Source organism: Lissotriton helveticus, chromosome 5_1 (assembly GCF_964261635.1).
Source record: "Lissotriton helveticus chromosome 5_1, aLisHel1.1, whole genome shotgun sequence".
Classification (NCBI taxonomy): Eukaryota; Metazoa; Chordata; class Amphibia; order Caudata; family Salamandridae; genus Lissotriton; species Lissotriton helveticus.
The window spans coordinates 1,071,574,215-1,071,587,261 of record NC_136065.1 but is presented as its reverse complement, the minus strand read 5'-3'; positions in this window follow the sequence as shown (position 1 = coordinate 1,071,587,261).

The window sequence follows — 13,047 nt, the reverse complement described above, 5'->3', positions numbered from 1 at the left end:
CCTTCTACCATTCCCCATAAAGATTGTGGAGCACATGGTTAGCCGTGCTCTCTCTGTCTTTTTGGAAGGTAATAAGAAATTGGGGGAAGATCAATTTGGTTTTCGGCCAGGGCATGGTACTGAGACAGCGTTGGTCATGGTGTTGGACAATCTTTGAATGCATGTGGACAGGGGGCAATCGGCGACTTTGATTCTGCTGGACCTGCCTGCCGCATTCGATACTATGAACCACGCTGTCTTGCTGGCAAGACTGGAGGTGGTGGGGGTGACAGGTGTGGCTCTGCGGTGGTTTCAGTCTTATCTGATAGGTAGACGGCAGGCTGTCACTTTACCCTCCTTCCAATCGGATTTCTGTGTCAGTAAACATGGGGTCCCTCAGGGGTCCTCAATCAGCCCCATTTTATTTAATGTTAACAAGCGGCCATTACTGGATGCTATAAATGCCAATAATATAAGTGTAGTTATCTATGCCGACGACACTCAACTGATTGTGTCCTTGGATGGCGTTTATGCAGAATCCCAAGAAACTTTACATAAGTGTATGAACAAAATGGCGTCTTGGTTGAGAAACAACGCTCTGCAATTCAACAGTGACAAGACGGAGATCTTGCACTGCGGGGTGGGTAGAGTGCCATCAGTCTTGCCCTCTGACTTCTGGCCCATTCCTACAGATATACCTCCGGTTCCTGTGAGCAATGTGCGTAACCTGGGGGTTAGCTTCAATGAGAAGTTTAGCTTGGAATCACATGTTAACAGAGTAGCTAGACATTGTTATGTGCTCATCAGAGGGTTACGTTACGTAAGGTACTACCACTATTGCCGCCTCAGATCAGAGGCTTAGTGGTCAGGAGTGTTATCCTTAGCCGCCTGGATTACTGTAATGCTCTGCTACTGGAGTCTCCTTGTTATTTGATCTCGCGGCTCCAGACTATCCAGGCGGGAGCAGCAAAACTGGTCCTGATGAAAACGCGCAGGTCTTCTACGTCTCAAGCCTTGGCCGACCTGCACTGGCTTCCAGTGAGACAGAGGATACTGTTCAAGTCCTTGTGTATTGCCTTTAGAGCGCTTCACGGACTTGGACCCAAACCGCTACAGGCTAGGTTTGGATGGTATGTGCCGGCACGCAGTCTGCGTTCCTCCGTAGCCAATTTGGCAATTGTTCCAAGGATTAAAAGATCTACAATGGGGGACGAGCTTTTGGCGTAGCTGCCGCTCGCTTATGGAATAGCCTTCCCCCGGAGCTGCGGCAGATACAGGATCTGCTGCTGTTTCATAAGAAAGTAAAGACCTGGCTCTTTCCCTGAGTTTAATAGCCAGCCAGTTATTTCCTGCAGTGCATTCTTTTCTTAGTCTACTGTGTCTTAGCGCCAGGATGCCTGTAGGGTTACAAAACGCTTTACAAATATAAATACAATACAATACAATACACACTGAAAAGACAAGCCAGAGTCCTGTAAACAAAGTGTAAAAAACTAGACTGAACTAGGCAAAGGCCCCCTGGCCTGAAAGAACAAAAGAAATGTGGTATAAATATGGGAGCCCTGCTCCTAAGAAATTAGATCCTGCTTGAACCAAGAAGATCCTCTGCCCGACAAGAAGGAACTGGAAAAGCTGCAAGGAGGAGTACTGTCCCTGACCTGGGGATTGGCCTGCAGTGGTTGCCATGCTGTGAAAGGAGAGGAAAAGACTGAAGAGACTTTATTCTGCTTGTACTTCAACTATCTCCAAGGGCTTTTGGGTGTCAGAAGGCTCCGAACTCTTCACAGGGGCAGCACCGAAGCTAGTCCCAGTCACCCACCAACCGGTGTCTCCGCTGCAAGAGCAAGTACACCAGCCGGAGGGAAAGGGGAAGTGGAAGAGAAAGAAGAGACACCTTGTATTCCTGCCACCTACACTGCCTGTTGGACTGCGGCTGACTTCTGCTGACTGTCCAAAGGAGTACCTAATGCACAGAAGGGAGAAATAAACAACTACCCACCTATTCTTACTAGACTCTATTGTAAGTAAAGAGTGGTTCCTACCAGTGGGCTTCAAGGCAATTGCAACTCTTCATGATAATGGAGATAGTTCTGCAGGAACCTTCTTTCTAGGTTTTAAAGAGAACTAACATTACTCTCTCATTCTATTTATTTTATAATGCTAGTTAGAGCTAAAGAGAATTCCAAATACCTGCAAGGTTTCTGCTCTGGTGAGGTATTGGGGGTTCTGTTAGGAATATCACTGAATTGAATCAAACTTTTATTCAGTCTCAGAAGTTCTTTATCCTCTTGAAGCGCGCAAAAAAGGAACAAGGTAGGTACAGGGGGAAAAGGAAAGGATAGGAGAAGCGCAAGAGGAAGGAAGGTGAACTCAACGCTGCAATATTCCTGGAATTGCGCAGTATTACTGTCTGTCTTTCTGTTGGTATTCTTCTGAAGTCTCTCAGCTGACAGTTTTGAACGAAGAACAACCTGAACACTGCAGGCGGAAGACTCTTCTCCTTCGTCAACTCTAAACTCAGGAAGAAGCTCTGGAGAACGGACGGCTCACCGTTCTGTGAACCCTGGAACTGCTAATCATGAAATTAAGTCCCGCAACTCCCGTCAGGAAAACTTGACGCGGAGCGACGGTCTTCGACTGTGGCTTCACGAAAATCCGTCGTTGAAGTGCGCAGTTACAAACTCGCGCTGCTTCCACATACACTAGACCGCTAAAGCGCTCTAGATCCACAAACGGCCACAGCAGCGGCCATCTTAACAAAAGGTCTTAGATTACTCTAACGGGAATTAGGCAAGCTATCTGGTATATTTACAGGTATGAATAAATGAGTAATTTCAAGGGGAGTAAGGCTGCAGATACTGGCGATATTTACAAGTAAACCGAGGGTCATTTTACAGAGGGCAAGGATACCAAACATTTACCCGATTGGGTTTTAGAATGGCTCGAGTACTATACCCCTGCTTAGAAGGACAGACAGTGGCGATTCTGTGAGACCTGACAGTACCCCCTCACAAAGACCGATTTATCGGTCCAGGTTTGAGCGGGTGCCGAATATGAAACCTCTTAATCAATTGGGGGGCGTGAATGTTAGATACAGGTTCCCAAGATCTGTCTTCGGGGCCATAACCTTTCCAGTCCACTAAATATAGCAGTTTCCCTCTCTTAAACTTAGAATCCAGGATGTCTTTAACTTCATACTCAGAATGTCCTTGAATGTTAAGGGGATCTGGAGGTTTACTCAAACGCATCTGAGGTTTAGTCTTTTTCAATAAGGACACATGGAAGACTGGGTGGATACCTATTTTGGTTGGTTATTTCAATCTCACAGTCACTGGACCCAAGACTTTCTCTACGGAATAGGGACCCACAAATCTAGGCTGAAACTTCCTATTTCCCATTAAATGCAAATTCTTAGTAGAAAGCCAAACCTGATCTCCCACCCGATATTGTGGTGCGGGTTTTCTATGTCTATCTGCAAATTTCTTATAAGAGTTCTTAGCCTTCATGAGATTTTGTTCTGCAGATTGATGTAAGGAGACTATATCTGTAATCAAATCTTTAACTGCAGGAACCTCTAAATCTTCCTGAGTAACAAAGAGGTTAGGATGTTGCCCTAGATTCAAATAAAAGGGTGAGTAACCAGTAGATGAACTCTTAGCATTGTTACTAGCCAACTCAGCCATCCACAACCTGTCTGACCAGTCACCGCCCTGATCCATAAGAAACAGACGGAGATATTGCTCCAACTCTTGATTGATTCGTTCAGTCTGACCATCTGACTCAGGGTTGTAACTGGTGGACAATCTACCCTCAATTCCTAAACCCTTTAGGAATGCCTGCCAGAAGCGTGAAATGAATTGAGGTCCTCTGTCCGAAACCACAATTTTGGGAACTCCATGTATTTTCACTGAAGGCTCTGGCTAACTCAGAAGCAGTAGGATTACCAGACATTGGAATGAAATGACTCATCTTAGTGAACGTGTCCACAATCACCAAAATAGTGTCAAAACCTTTACTGATAGGCAACTCTACAATGAGATCCATAGAAATGGTGAGCCAAGGATGAGTAGGAGTAGGAAGGGGCTGCAGTAACCCTTGAGGAGATTGTCTATTTGGTTTACCTCGTGCACATAATTCACACGACTGCACAAATTGTTTGACATGAAAGGACAACCCAGGCCACCAAAAATAACGCTGCACCAAATCCAAGGTCTCACACTCCTCCGTATTTAATCGGGACAAGGCGTCCGCCTTTCCATTCTTGGTTCCTGGGCGATAAGTAATCACAAAGTCAAAATCTGCAAAATATAAAGACCAACGCAATTGTCGGGGAGTTAAAGTCTTGGCTGTCTTTAGAAACTGCAGATTCTTATGGTCTGGAAACATGGTAACTGTGTGTTTAGCTCCCAGCAAATAATGTCTCCAATCTTCAAAGGAGTCCTTAACAGCTAACAGTTCTTTTTCTGTGATAGTGTAGTTCAACTCTGCAGGATTGAGCTTCCTAGAACGGTATGCCACCGGATGAAGTTGGCCAGTCTTTGGATGTCGCTGAGAAAGGACTCCACCTATAGCTTGATCCGAAGCATCAGCTTCCACAAAGAATGGTTCAGCAGGATCCGCATGCAAGAGAATGGGGGCAGAAATGAATTTCTTCTTTAACTCCAAAAAGGCCTGTTCCGCTTCTTGAGACCAATCAAACTTGACTCCTTTCTTAAGCAAACGAGTAATGGGTGCAATCAATTGTGAGAATCCTTGAATAAAACGTCGGTAGAAATTGGCAAAACCCAAGAATCTTTGAATCTCCTTGATATTATGAGGAACTGGCCAATTCTCCACGGCTTGTACTTTTCCAGGATCCATAGTGATTCCTTGAGAGGAGATTATAAATCCTAAAAATTCAACCTTAGACGCATGAAATACACATTTCTCCAGTTTAACAAATAAGTGGTGAGTCTTCAACCGTTCCAGCACCACTCTGACATGCTGGACATGCTCTTGTGTGTTTTTGGAGTAGATCAAAATATCATCCAAATAGATTATGGCAATCTTATCAATCAAGTCACCCATGATGTCGTTAATGAAGTGTTGAAACACAGCGGGCGCATTGCACAGCCCAAAAGGCATCACGCAATATTCAAAGAGACCGAACTTAGTACGGAAGGCAGTCTTCCATTCATGCCCCTCTTTCATGCGAATAAGGTGATAAGCACCCCGCAAATCAAGTTTAGTGAAAACTTGCGCCTCTTTGATTTGGTCCAACAGAACAGAGATTAACGGTAGAGGGTATCTGTTCTTAATAGTTACTTGATTTAGGGCGCGATAATCTATACACGTTCTCAAACTTCCCTCTTGTTTCTTCGGAATAAAAAAGAGGGGAGAAGAAACCGGAGACTGGGAAGGCCTGATAAACCCATTGGCTAGGTAACGATCCAAATACTCTCGGAGATGATCATTTTCAGCTACTGTCAAGGCATAAATCCGACTACAAGGAAGCACGGTCCCAGGTTCTAAGTCTATGGTACAATCATAAGAACGATGAGGAGGCAAAATTTCTGTTTCTTGTTCACTAAAGACTACATCAAGGTCTTGATACTCGGAAGGAATTTCTCCAGTAGCGATGACTCCAATAGAATGACTTCCAAAAGAGAGTAAAGTTGCCTGTGAAGGTTCTTCAACACTTATCTTTGGACCATAACAATGTTCCAAACAGAATTTGGAGTTCATATTCACAGTGCGATTCTCCCAATCGATGGTTGGGTTGTGAGTGGTTAACCAAGGTAACCCCAAAATCAATTGAAACTGAGGAGCGTCAATCAAGTTAAATTGCAAACTTTCCCAATGGCCATCGGATTGAATTAACTCCAACTCTTCGGTGTGACTGGTTATTGGCCCTGAAGACAAATTCGTTCCGTCCACTGCACGTACTGCTTCTGGTTGATCCTTCTGGATGGCTCGGAATCCCATTCTCTGCGTATACTTGATGTCACAGAAATTTCCAGTGGCCCCAGAGTCCAACATTATGGCCACTCCCAAAATCTGATGTTCACGGAATCTTAACGTCATATGAAGAATCACATGAGGAGTCATAGTCTGAAGAGTATTTAAAATTAAATGAGAATCTGGAGTCGACTTTTGATCCTCCACCACCAGAGCGACTCCGCCTACTGATGGCTCACATCGTTTCCCTTAAACGGTGTCTTCGGTCGCTTGGTACACTCCTTCACAAAATGACCAGAACCTCCACAGTATAAACATAATTTCTTCTGACGTCTCAACTCCTTTTCTTCTTTACTCAAGGGACCTCTAACGACTCCTATCTGCATGGGTTCAGAATCATTATTTCCACTGGTTCCTCTCTCTGATTTCATCCGATCGAATCGGGGAATGTTGACCTTCCAATCCTTCCTTTTCTCTCCTTTTCGTTCAGAATTACGGAAATCCAATTCCAACACCAGATCCACCAATGCAGATAATTCTGTAGGACGATTAGGGACTTGAGCCAAAGTATCCTTAATCTCATCCCGTAAGCCTCGGTAAAACAATGCAGCTCTTTTTTCCTCTGGCCATTTTGTTTCCAAAATAAGTTTGTTGAATTGAGTAAGGTAGGTAATTAAATCCTTGGAACCCTGATGCAAGTCCAGCAGCTCGTTATCTGTGGCCTGAGATATCCTTCTCCTGTCAAAAATTCGAAGAAACTCCTTTTGAAATTGGATAAAATCAGAAAGTAAAGGGTCATATCCGCTAACTAAAGGCATAGCCCAATTGGCAGCATCCCCTCCAAGATATGATAAAATAAAAGCTACTCTAGACTGAGCGTCAGGAAATAGTGTCGGCCGACACATAAAGTGTAAATAGCATTGGGTTAAGAAAAGTTGAGCCTTTTGGGGATCTCCTGTGAATCTTTCTGGGGCTGCTAGGGGAATTAATGGAGAGACAGAATGAATAACCTGAGTCACAGTTTTAGGATCAGTGCTGGGATTACTGGTACTAGGGACTGGAATACTTTTTACTGGATTACCCATAGCCAACCCCTCCACCTTCTGAGCTAACAACTTAGTCTCCTGACGGGATGCTACTAAATCCATTCTGATACTCCTATTCTCCTCATGGACTGCTCCTATCTCTCTTTGAATGCTCTCTAGTATAGCTCCCAAGGACTTCAAATCCAATCCTTCAGCCATACTGCCCGGGTGAAGAAAAACTCGTGGGCACTTCAATCTGTCAGAAGGCTCCGAACTCTTCACAGGGGCAGCACCGAAGCTAGTCCCAGTCACCCACCAACCGGTGTCTCCGCTGCAAGAGCAAGTACACCAGCCGGAGGGAAAGGGGAAGTGGAAGAGAAAGAAGAGACACCTTATATTCCTGCCACCTACACTGCCTGTTGGACTGCGGCTGACTTCTGCTGACTGTCCAAAGGAGTACCTAATGCACAGAAGGGAGAAATAAACAACTACCCACCTATTCTTACTAGACTCTATTGTAAGTAAAGAGTGGTTCCTACCAGTGGGCTTCAAGGCAATTGCAACTCTTCATGATAATGGAGATAGTTCTGCAGGAACCTTCTTTCTAGGTTTTAAAGAGAACTAACATTACTCTCTCATTCTATTTATTTTATAATGCTAGTTAGAGCTAAAGAGAATTCCAAATACCTGCAAGGTTTCTGCTCTGGTGAGGTATTGGGGGTTCTGTTAGGAATATCACTGAATTGAATCAAACTTTTATTCAGTCTCAGAAGTTCTTTATCCTCTTGAAGCGCGCAAAAAAGGAACAAGGTAGGTACAGGGGGAAAAGGAAAGAATAGGAGAAGCGCAAGAGGAAGGAAGGTGAACTCAACGCTGCAATATTCCTGGAATTGCGCAGTATTACTGTCTGTCTTTCTGTTGGTATTCTTCTGAAGTCTCTCAGCTGACAGTTTTGAACGAAGAACAACCTGAACACTGCAGGCGGAAGACTCGACTCCTTCGTCAACTCTAAACTCAGGAAGAAGCTCTGGAGAACGGACGGCTCACCGTTCTGTGAACCCTGGAACTGCTAATCATGAAATTAAGTCCCGCAACTCCCGTCAGGAAAACTTGACGCGGAGCAATGGTCTTCGACTGTGGCTTCACGAAAATCCGTCGTTGAAGTGCGCAGTTACAAACTCGCACTGCTTCCACATACACTAGACCGCTAAAGCGCTCTAGATCCACAAACGACCACAGCAGCGGCCATCTTAAGAAAAGGTCTTAGATTACCCTAACGGGAATGAGGCAAGCTATCTGGTATATTTACAGGTATGAATAAATGAGTAATTTCAAGGGGAGTAAGGCTGCAGATACTGGCGATATTTACAAGTAAACCGAGGGTTATTTTACAGAGGGCAAGGATACCAAACATTTACCGATTGGGTTTTAGAATGGCTCGAGTACTATACCCCTGCTTAGAAGGACAGACAGTGGCGATTCTGTGAGACCTGACAGTGGGTGAGCTTGCCCCCTGAACGGAGTCCCAGGACTATTGGACTCCTCCTGCCTTCACTAACGAGCTGCTGGACTTTGCACGATCTTCTTTGCAGCTGGAGCCACGATCTCAGTGCGCCTCGTACCCCCGTCTGCTGTGAAGCCTGTGCCCGGCCGCCCCGCGTGACTCCGCTCTGTTCCGAGCCGTGCTCGCACCTTCCTAATGTATACTACCAAAAAATTGCCAATGCTGCCAATACAAATCAAAGTCTCTGTTTCTGTCACCACCATACGAATTAAACACTATGAAGGCAAAGTCTAATTTTTTTATGTGAGTCAATCTTTTTGATTTTAATTTTAATTTAGTTTATCTTTTTTCTCATTTGTTCAGGCGGATTTTACATATTTCAAAGAAAGAAAAACATTTCAAAAAAACATAGAATCAACATACATATACATATTCAGTATTATACCCCTTTGAATCATTCATACACATTCTCTCTAAGGATCTCACACTACACACATTCACACTCTGATATTCTAGTAGCAAAAATATTTTTTAGGTACATTTTATATACAATTTCTACAAGAACCATAGTATACAATTTGGGAAGTAAATCAATCTAATGTAAGTGTCGTTTCTGCTTTTCTTATGGTACAAAAAATAAGGTTGCACCTTCCAGCCAGGGCCGCCCGCACTCTCCTTTACCCTCCCCCCTTTGGAGCCGCACTGCTCGCCTCGCCGCCCCCACCGCTGGAAGTCAGGATCGGAGCGCATCGCAAGGCAGAGTACGGCCCGTACGCTTGAAGCATACCGGCCGCCTCGCACCGCGCTCCTGATCCCAGAGACCGCCCACACTTCAAAGTCCGGCCTGTACGCCACGTACCGGCCGCCTCATGTCGCGCTGTCCGCATCTGGAAAGCAGCCCCTGCTACTGAAGGTACGGCTCGAACGCCGCCTAGCGCAGTGAACACCTAGAAAGACCTCGACCGTCCGCATCACTCCCCTGAGTCCCGCGCCGACGCCTCGCCCTGAGACGCCTGCAACGAGCCGGACTCACCTCGGAGAGCCGCCAACACCGTCCCTGGTTTGCCTTCACTCCTGCCAGCGCTTCGTCTGCGTCGGACGCATTTTTCAAGGTACTGTGTACGACTCGCACCTGGTGTGCAGCTCACCAGACAAGAAGTGTCCGCTGTGCGCGTGAGACTCTGTTGGTTATTTCATCACCGTACGAGTCGAACTGAAGAAATACGACTCGCACAGCCTGTTCAAGATACGCATTTTGTAACAAAGAACGCTTTTCCTAAGATAGTATTGTGGCCTCATTTTAAAACGTTATTTGGATCTTGTGCTAAGCCTTTTATATAAAGAATACTTATTTTTATACAACCCCTAGTGTGGTATCCCTTTTGTGGTGTTGTCATTGAATTACTGTATGTGTTGACAAATGCTTAACCTGTAAAACGCTTCTGAGATAAGCCTTGTCTGCTCGCGCCACACTACCTAGAGGGTGAGCAGGGGTTATTTTAGAGGGTGATCCCCTTATCCAGACTAGAGGAGTGGGTCCCTGCTTGTCACAAGTCCTTACCTGTGCCAACCAGAGACCCCCAAATCTAACAATCTCACATATTACATCACTCATGACATGGTCAGCGATATCTCAAATGATATCACTGATTACATTATCCAGTGAGTGTAAGTATTTTCTAAGAGTTCATGATTGTTAAACATATATACTAAGCTACTACAAAAGTTAAAATAGTATGCTAAGTGTACTACTAACATATTATGTCAGTGACTGTGTGTATCCATGTATGAGTGGGTATCTGAGTTGTTGCATGGGTGTGTAAGTGGGTGTGTGAGTGGCTGTATTAGTGTATAAGTGAGTGTGTGAGTAGCTTTGTGGGGGAGTGGGTGGGTGTCTGAGTGGCTGCATGGGTGTGTGAATGGTTGTATTGGTGAGTGAGAGTGTGTGGCAGTTGTTACCCAGGTGAGTGAGTGGCCATGTGAGTGACAGAATGGGTGAGTGAGTGGGTCTCTGAATGGCTGTATGAGTGAGTGACTGAGTGTGTAAGTGGTTGTATGGGTGGGTGAGTGGCTGTTTGAGTGGGTGATTAGTTAAGTGAGCTGCCGTGTGAGTGGCTGTTTTGAAGACTGCTGGTTTGAATGGCTGTATGAGTGAGTTAGCAGATGTGGGAGTGCTTGTATGGATGTGTGAATGGGTATGTTAGTGGTTTAAGCAAGGAACCTGTGCACACATTTATACTAATTGATTCAATGATCACAATTTTCATAAGGCACATATAATACAGTCCAGGCGGTGAAGAAGTAATGCTCGTTCTTGTCTGTTTATTAGACAGGTAGATGATATACTTTGCACAGACAGCCAGCCGACACGTGTTTCGTTGTAAAAAACAATGTTCAACAACTCTTCAGGGCTAGGAAATACAAAAGGTAAACTCAAGAAGGGCAAAGTAACACAATGTCCACAAATTTATAAAGGTAAACAATAAAAAAAAAAAAATTCACCCAGTACTCTGGAGTAGCCACAAAATATCTTATGTCACCAATGGCTACCCTTTAAGAAACTCAAGACACACAACACCCAGTATGTGTGGAAACCAACCATTCATAAAATCACTTAATGAAAACAACAACACAAGCAAAAACCCATAAATAGTGACTTAGAGATAATACACATTCATTTGGTGATAATCTCAATTTTGGTGCATGTTATGTTTCCGTTTAGTAATCAATCGAAAAGTAGCAGTGCACTGTACCTTAGTACAGAATACACCCAACCACCACAGGAAAATTTGTGATCAAAAATGTATTTGAGACAATACCTCTATGGCTGGATTCTCAAAACTGATATGGGCTAATCGAGAAAAGAGAGAAAACCAAGAAGAACAACAAAAATAGAAAAAAGAGAAGAAGAAGAGGAAAAAAGAAAAATCGTATTGTAACTACAACACTTTAGAGCGATAACCAGCAAATTCCTCCATCATGGGTCAAATTATTTAAGGAGCTACGCTTACCCTGCCTCCGGTGATAATTCCAACCCGGCTGGGTAACCAAATGGATTTCAAGCGTAGGAGATGTAGTAGGTAAAACAACCAGCTATATCAAGCAGTCAGCACCGTGAAACAAGGAGACACACCAACAAAAATCAATATAATTATCTATAACAAAACACCCTAAGCTATTTATATTATCAAGTGAAATAACCTTTCCTTAATACATAACATCTTTGTAATATGAAAAGGTACGGACGGATCAGATAGAGAATATGTTCATAAACATCTAGGTATCTGTATTGTCATTCAACCAGAAGTACAATACCACAAGAGATTAAGATACCCAAAGTGGTTTTCTCCAAACCACCTAATATCGCATTGGTTCCTATAGTGTTCCCTTAAAACAAAGGGAAGATGGTCCAAACTCTGAAGTTATTAAAGCTAACCTCGTCCAATGTATCTAGGACTATTAGTAAGAAATACAAAAAATATAAAAACCGGAGCTTACCTATATGATGGTGGTGTAAAAAATATATAGGGCGCCGAGTATTCAAATCCCATAGGATGATGTACAAGATAAGTAGCTCCGACCTAATTAATAATATAAAGAGAAAAGGCATTGCCAAGGGCCCCCACTATATAGCCAAGATACAATTGTCTATGGCATCATTACTGAGACCAAGAAAAGATAAAACAAATGACTTACGTGGAATCACGTCATTAATGAAGCAGTCAGACCCCGGTTGAATCCCGGTATAGCACGGGTACGTGCCTACCTGAGCGAACTGTCATGGGGGGGGGGGGGGGGGGGGGGGGGGGTTAAAAGTGAAAAATCCGTTTACCACCAAGTTTGAGAAACCCACATTACCCCACATTGCAGCCCGTCTATTAACAACTAATACTATAACGTGTACCAAGTGCACGCCAAGTAACTCGTACCTATTGCCAAAAAGCAGCCTTCCCCTCAGCGTCCTCCTCGTAGAATCGCGTGTGCTCAAGAGTGAACCCGGAGGTAATTAAATAGTCAGGTTGCAGAGCAACACTAGAGCGTAAGGGACGGCAACGAAGAAAATAGAAATGAAAGAAATTCAGCGCATATTTAATCCTTGGTACAATCTCCCTCCTGTTAAATAAAAAGACCAAAAGGTGAAACATTTTAATTTAAACGGGATACCCTTAAGTCAAAGACCGAGTCTCCTAAAATATATAGATAGAAAACAAGCATTTGCAATGCAATAGGTCTCGCAGCATTCAAGTTTGAGTTATTGGCATTGTATATGACAATGTGTTGCATGAATTCTTTTCCAAACTCTGTATTGGCTGGTGGTGTTTGTGCCCGGTGAAAGCGTGCACTGACGGATGGTGGTGTTTGTGCCCGGTGAAAGCGTGCACGAACAACTTATGGCGTCTGTGCCTGGTGAAAGTGTGCACTGACGGCTGGTGGTGTTTGTGCCTGGTGAAAGGGTGCACTGGTGGCTGGTGGTGTTTGTGCCCGGTGAAAGCGTGCACTGACGGCTGTTGGTGTTTGTGCCTGGTGAAAGGGTGCACTGGCGGCTGTTGGTGTTTGTGCCCGGTGAAAGCGTGCACTGACGGCTGGTGGTGTTTGTGCCTG